Below are 7257 nucleotides of genomic sequence, written 5' to 3'. Positions count from 1 at the left end.
TGATGGCATCTTCTATTTCATTGCTTGAAATTGGTCTGCTTCAATTGTGTATGTCCTCCTGATTCAGTTTGGGTAGATCATATTTCTCTAGAAATTTATCTATGTCTTCAAGTTTTTCTATTTTATTGGTGAATAATTTTCAAAATAGTTTCTAATTATTTCTGTATTTTGATAGTGTCCATCATTCTTTTTTCATCATGAATTTTGGTAGTTTGAGTTTCCTCTCTTCTTCTTTAGCATGGCTAAGGGTTTATCAATTTTATTTATTTTTTCAAAGAACCACCTTTTTGTTTTGTCATCTTTTTCAATTGTTTTTTTTTGTTTCAATTTCATTGATTTCAGCTCTGATTTTAACTATTTCCTGTCTTCTACTACTTTTGGTGTTGATATGTTCTTCTTTTTCTTGGACTTTGAGATGTAATGTTAGGTCATTTATTTATTGACATTTTATTCTTTTAATGAATGAGCTCAAAGCAATGAACTTTCCCCTTAGCAGTGCCTTCATCATGTCCCAGGGATTTTGATATGTTGTATCAGTGTCCTTATTTACCTCTAAGAATTTTTAAAATATCCTCCCTGTTGTCTTCTGCTATCCATTGTCCATTCAACAGTGTATTATTTAGTCTCCAGGTGTTGGAGTAGCTTCTATTTTTTTACTTTATTATTGATTTCTAATTTCATTTCATTATGATCAGATAGAATGCAGGGTATTATCTTCATTTTTTTTGTATTTACTATGAGTTGCTTTGTAGCATAATATATGGTCTATTTTAGAGAAGGATCCATGTGCTGCTGAGAAGAAAGTGTATTCGCTCATAGATGCATAAAACATTCTATATATGTCTGTTAAGTCTAAATTATTCATTGTATTATTGAGTTCTTTAGTTTCTTTTTTTAGTTTTTGTTTGGAAGATCTATCCAGTGGTGAGAGAGGTTATATTCACCCAGTATTATTGTGTTGTAGTCTTTGTAATTCTTGAAATTGAGAAGAGTTTTATATATGTAGATACTCTGTTGTTTGGGGCATTCATATTTATAGTTGTTATGTCTTTTTGATGTATGATTCCCTTAAGCAGTGTGTAATGTCCTTCTTTATCCCTTATGACTAACTTTGGCTTGAAGTCCACTTTATGTGATATGAGGATGGAACACCTGCTTGTTTACACAGTCACATGAGTGGTATGTTTTTCCCCAACCTTTCACCTTCAGTCTGTGGACATCTTTTCCTAGGAGGTGAGTCTCTTGAAGGCAGCATATTGTTGGATCTTTTTTTTTTTTTTTTTTTTAACTCCAGCCTGCCAATCTATGTCTTTTGATTGATGAGTTTATGCCATTAACATTCAGGGTTAATATTGAGACACAATTTGTATTTCTGATCATTTTGGTTTATTTTTGGTTTTAACTTGACTTGGTTTATTCTTTCATTGGCTTTTCCTTTAGTGTAATTCCACCCTTTGCTGTTTTTTTTTTTTGTTGTTGTTTGATTCATTCTGTTATTTTTTCCCCTTCCCCCCCACCCCTCCCACCCCTCTTTTCCCTCTATACAGTCCTTCCTTCCTCCATTCTTGCCCCCCTCCCTAACCCTAACTCTAACCCTAACACTAACCCCTCCCACCCCCCATTATGTGTCATCATCCACTTATTAGCGATATCATTTGTCCATTGGTTTTTTGAGATTGGCTTATCTCACTTAGCATAATATTCTCCAGTTTCATTCATTTGCCTGCAAATGCCATAATTTTATCATTCTTTATGGCTCAGTAATATTCCATTGTATATATGTACCACAGTTTCTTTATCCATTCATCAATTGAGGACATCTAGGTTGGTTCCACAATCTGGCTATTGTGAACTGAGCAGCTATGAACATTGATGTGGCTGTATCTCTGTAATATGCTGATTTTAAGTCCTTTGGGTATAGGCCAAGGAGTGGGATAGCTGGGTCAAATGGTGTTTCCATTCCAAGTTTTCTAAGGAGTCTCCACACTGCTTTCCAGAGTGGCTGCACTAATTTGCAGCCCCACCAGCAATGTATGAGTGTACCTTTCTCCCCACATCCTCGCCAACACCTGTTGTTGCTTGTATTCTTGATAATCGCCATTCTAATTGGGGTGAGATGGAATCTTAGGGTGGTTTTGATTTGCATTTCTCTTATTACTAGAGATGTTGAACATTTTTCCATATGTTTGTTGATTGCTTGTACATCTTCTTCTGTGAAGTGTCTGTTCATTTCCTTAGCCCATTTGTCAATTGGATTATTTGCATTCTTGGTGTAGAGTTTTTTGAGTTCTTTATAGATTGTGGAGATTAGCGCTCTATCTGAAGTACGATTGGCAAAGATTTTCTCCCACTCTGTAGGCTCTTTCTTCGCATTGCTGATAGTTTCCTTTGCTGAGAGAAAGCTTTTTAGTTTGAATCTATCCCAGTTATTAATTCTTGCTTTTATTTCTTGTGCTATGGGAGTCCTGTTGAGGAAGTCTGGTCCTAAGCCGACATGTTGAAGCTCTGGACCTACTTTTTCTTCTATAAGATGCAAGGTCTCTGGTCTGATTCCAAGATCCTTAATCCATTTGAGTTTAGTTTCATGCATGGTGAGAGATATGGGTTTAGTTTCATTCTGTTGCATATGGATTTCCAATTCTCCCAGCACCATTTGTTGAAGAGGCTATCTTTTCTCCATTGCATATTTTTGGCCCCTTTGTCTAGTATGAGAAAATTGTATTTATTTGGGTTTGTGTCCATGTCCTCTATTCTGTACCATTGATCCACCTTTGTATTTTGGTACCAATACCATGCTGTTTTTGTTACTATTGCTTTGTAGTAGAGTTGAAGATCTGGTATTGCGATACCCCCTTGCTTCACTCTTTCTGCCAAGGATTGCTTTAGCTATTCTGGGTTTTTTATTCTTCCAGATGAATTTCATAATTGCTTGCTCTATTTCTGTAAGGTACATCATTGGGATTTTAATTGGAATTGCATTGAATCTGTATAGCACTTTTGGTAGTATGGCCATTTTGACAATATTAATTCTGCCTATCCAAGAACATGGCAGATCTTTCCATCTTCTAAGGTTTTCTTTAATTTCTTTCTTTAGTGTTCTGTAGTTCTCATTGTAGAGGTCTTTCACCTCTTTTGTGAGATTGATTCCCAAGTATTTTATTTTTTTTGATGCTATTGTGAATGGGGTAGTTTTCCTGATTTCTCTTTCTGAAGATTCATCGCTTATGTATAAAAATGCCTTAGATTTATGAGCATTGATCTTATATCCTGCTACTTTACTGAATTCACTTATGAGATCTAAAAGTTTTCTGGTGGAATTTCCTGGTACCTCTAAGTATACAATCATATCATCAGCAAATAGGGATAGTTTGAGTTCTTCTTTTCCTGTTCGTATCCCTTTAATTTCTTTGGTCTGTCTAATTGCTCTGGCTAGAGTTTCAAGGACGATATTGAATAGAAGTGGTGAAAGAGGGCATCCCTGCCTTGTTCCAGTTTTTAGAGGGAATGCTTTCAGTTTTTCACCATTTAGAATGATATTAGCCATGGGCTTAGCATAGATGGCCTTTACAATGTTAAGGAATGTTCCCACTATCCCTATTTTTTCTAGTGTTTTGAGCATGAAGGGGTGCTGTATTTTATCAAATGGTTTTTCTGCATCTATCGAAATAATCATGTGATTCTTGACTTTAAGTCTATTGATATGGTGAATGACATTTATTGATTTCCAGTTGTTGAACCAACCTTGCATCCCTGTGACAAAACCCACTTGATAGTGGTACACTATCTTTTTAATATGTTTTGGTATTCATCCCTGGGATGAAACCCACTTGATCATGGTGCACTCTTTTTAATATGTATTTGTATGCGATTTGCTAAAATTTTGTTGAGAATTTTTGCGTCGATGTTCATTAAGGATATTGGTCTGAAATTTTCTTTCCTCGATGTTTCTCTGTGTGGTTTAGGAATCAGGGTAATATTGGCTTCATAGAATGAGTTTGGGAGGGTTCCCTCCTCTTCTATTTTATGGAATACTTTGAGAAGTATTGGAATGAGCTCTTCTTTAAAGGTTTTGTAGAATTCGGCTGAGAACCCATCTGGTCCTGGACTCTTCTTTGTTGGTAGGCTATTGATGACTTCTTCTATTTCATTACTTGAAATTGGTCTATTTAAATTGTGTATGTCCTCCTCGTTCAGTTTAGGTAATTCATATGTCTCTAGAAACCTGTTGATGTCTTCAAAATTTTCTATTTTGTTGGAGTATAGATTTTCAAAATAGCTTCTAATTATGTTTTGTATTTCAGTCGTGTCTGTTGTGATATTTCCTTGTTCATTCCGAATTTTAGTGATTTGGGTTTTCTCTCGTCTTCTCTTTGTTAGTGTGGCTAAAGGTTTATCAATTTTGTTTATTTTTTTGAAGAACCAACTATTTATTTTGTCAATTTTTGTATTGTTTCTTTTGTTTCAATTTCGTTGATTTCAGCTCTGAGTTTAACTATTTCCTGTCTTCTACTACTTTTGGTGTTGGTCTGTTCTTCTTTTTCTAGGGCTTTGAGCTGTAGTGTTAGGTCGTTTATTTTTTGAGTTTTACTTCTTTTATTAAATGCGCTAGATGAAATAAATCTTCCTCTAAGTACTGCTTTCATAGTGTCCCAGAGATTTTGATATGATGTTTCTTTGTTCTCGTTTACCTGTAAGAATTTTTTAATTTCCTTCCTCATATCTTCTGTTATCCATTCATCATATAATAGCATATTGTGTAATCTCCAGGTGTTGGAGTAGTTTCTGTTTTTTACTCTTTCATTAATTTGTAACTTCAATCCATTATGATCTGATAGAATACAAGGTAGGGTCTCTATCTTCTTGTATTTGCTGACATTAGCTTTGTGGCATAATATATGGTCTATTTTAGAGAAGGATCCATGTGCTGCTGAGAAGAAAGTGTATTCGCTCTTGGTTGGATGGTATGTTCTATAAATGTCTGTTAAGTCTAAATTATTGATTGTGTTATTGAGATCTATGGTTTCTTTGTTCAATTTTTGTTTGGAAGATCTGTCCAGTGGTGAGAGAGGCGTGTTAAAATCACCTAGTATTATTGTGTTATGGTCTATTTGGTTTCTAAAATTGAGAAGGATTTGTTTAACATACATGGATGAGCCACTGTTTGGGGCATAGATGTTTATGATTGTTATATCTTGCTGATTTATGCTTCCCTTAAGCAGTATGAAATGTCCTTCTTTATCTCTTCTGACTAACATTAGCTTGAAGTCCACATTATCTGAAATGAGGATGGATACTCCAGCTTTTTTGCTGAGTCCATGTGCATGGTATGTTTTTCCCCATCCTTTCACCTTTAGTCTATGGGTATCTCTCTCTATGAGGTGAGTCTCTTGCAGGCAACATATTGTTGGATCTTTCTTTTTAATCCAATCTGTCAGTCTATGTCTTTTGATTGATGAATTCAGGCCATTAACATTCAGGGTTATTATTGAGATATGATTTGTATTCCCGGTCATTTGGTTCATATTTAAAATTTTTGACACATCTTGGTTCCTCCTTTGTTTGACAGTTCCTTTAGGATAATTCCTCCCTTTGCTGATTTGCTTCTTTGTTTTTTATCTCTTCCTCATGAAATATTTTTCTGAGAATGTTCTGTAATGCTGGCTTTCTTTTTGTAAATTCTTTTAGCTTTTGTTTATCATGGAATGATTTTATTTCATCGTCAAATTTGAAGGTAAGTTTTGCTGGGTATAAGATTCTTGGTTGGCATCCCTTTTCTTTCAGAGCTTGAAAAATGTTGTTCCAGTCCCTTCTAGCTTTTAGGGTCTGAATTAAAAAATCTGGTGATATCCGTATTGGTTTCCCCCTGAATGTAATTTGGTTCTTTTCTCTCACAGCCTTTAAAATTCTGTCTTTATTTTGTATGTTAGGTATTTTCATAATAATGTCCCTTGGTGTCGGTCTATTGTAATTTTGTGTATTTGGAGTCCTATAAGCCTCTTGTACTTGATTTTCCATTTCATTCTTCAGATTTGGGAAATTTTCTGATATTATTTCATTGAATAGATTGTTCATTCCTTTGGTTTGTTTCTCTAAGCCTTCCTCAAACCCAATAATTGTGAAATTTGGCCTTTTCATGATATCCCATAGTTCTTGGAGATTCTGTTCATGATTTCTTACCATCTTCTCTGTTTGTTCAACTTTGTGTTCAAGGTTAAATATTTTGTCTTCAATATCTGAAGTTCTGTCTTCCAGCTGTTCTATCCTATTGGTTATGCTTTCTATGGAGTTCTTAATTTGGTTTATTGTTTCCTTCATTTCAAGGATTTCTGTTTGGTTTTTTTTCAATATCTCTAACTCTTTATTGAAATGATCTTTTGCTTCCTGAATTTGCTCTGTTAACTGTCGATTGGTGCGATCATTCAATGCCTGCATTTGCTCTTTCATCTCATCGTTTGCTTCCCTAATCATTTTAATTATGTACATTCTGAACTCCCTTTCTGTCATTTCTTCTGCCATGCTGTCATTGGATTTTATTGATGTAACATCTAGATTTGTTTGGGGCATTTTCTTCCCTTGTTTTCTCATATTGTTCAGGAATCAGTGGGTCATTAAGATATTGCAGATTTCCTCTATCGACTTATAATGTCCCTGAAGATTACTAGTATATCCCCTCTTATCCTTCAGTAGCCTGAAGTCTTGGAAGAAGTTGATAATGCGGAGCTCTACGAAGAAGCTGCGTCTCTAGGGGTGGTCACCCTCAGGTGGTGTATATTCCCTGCTAGTGGGCAGAGGTGCCTCCACTTGTTGACCAATGGTCATCCAATGGGGAACTAGGCTGTGGGCTGAGGCAAGTCCTGTTTGTGCCTGTGTCTCTGGTTTTACCGTCCCTGTGGGAAAACCTCCCCCGGCAGGGAAGACTCACTCGGTGGGGACGTCTCGCTGGTCAGTTGCCCTCCTAGAGGTTCCCCTCAATCTACAACTACCGCCTGGGCTGGGCTGTCTTCCTCTGCAACGTTCCCAGGGGCCCGGACCTACCTCCTGGGCCTGGGAGCCTCACCCTTCACAGGCGAGTCTCCTTAGGCTGCCTCTCCCAGAGACTCTGCCCGCAGTCCTGGAAACTTCCCTCCGCCCCTAGGCGTGTCTCTGTGTGGCTCTTCCAGCAAGAAGCCACCTAGCTCCTGGGACTCTGCTCTGCACCTAATCGCCTGGCTATGTGGCTCCTCCTCTGAGCTGCCACCTGGAGCCCCGTACAATAGC

Source organism: Sciurus carolinensis, chromosome 5 (assembly GCF_902686445.1).
Source record: "Sciurus carolinensis chromosome 5, mSciCar1.2, whole genome shotgun sequence".
Taxonomy (NCBI): Eukaryota; Metazoa; Chordata; class Mammalia; order Rodentia; family Sciuridae; genus Sciurus; species Sciurus carolinensis.
The sequence above is the reverse complement of the archived record's forward strand: the minus strand, read 5'-3'. Positions refer to the sequence as shown.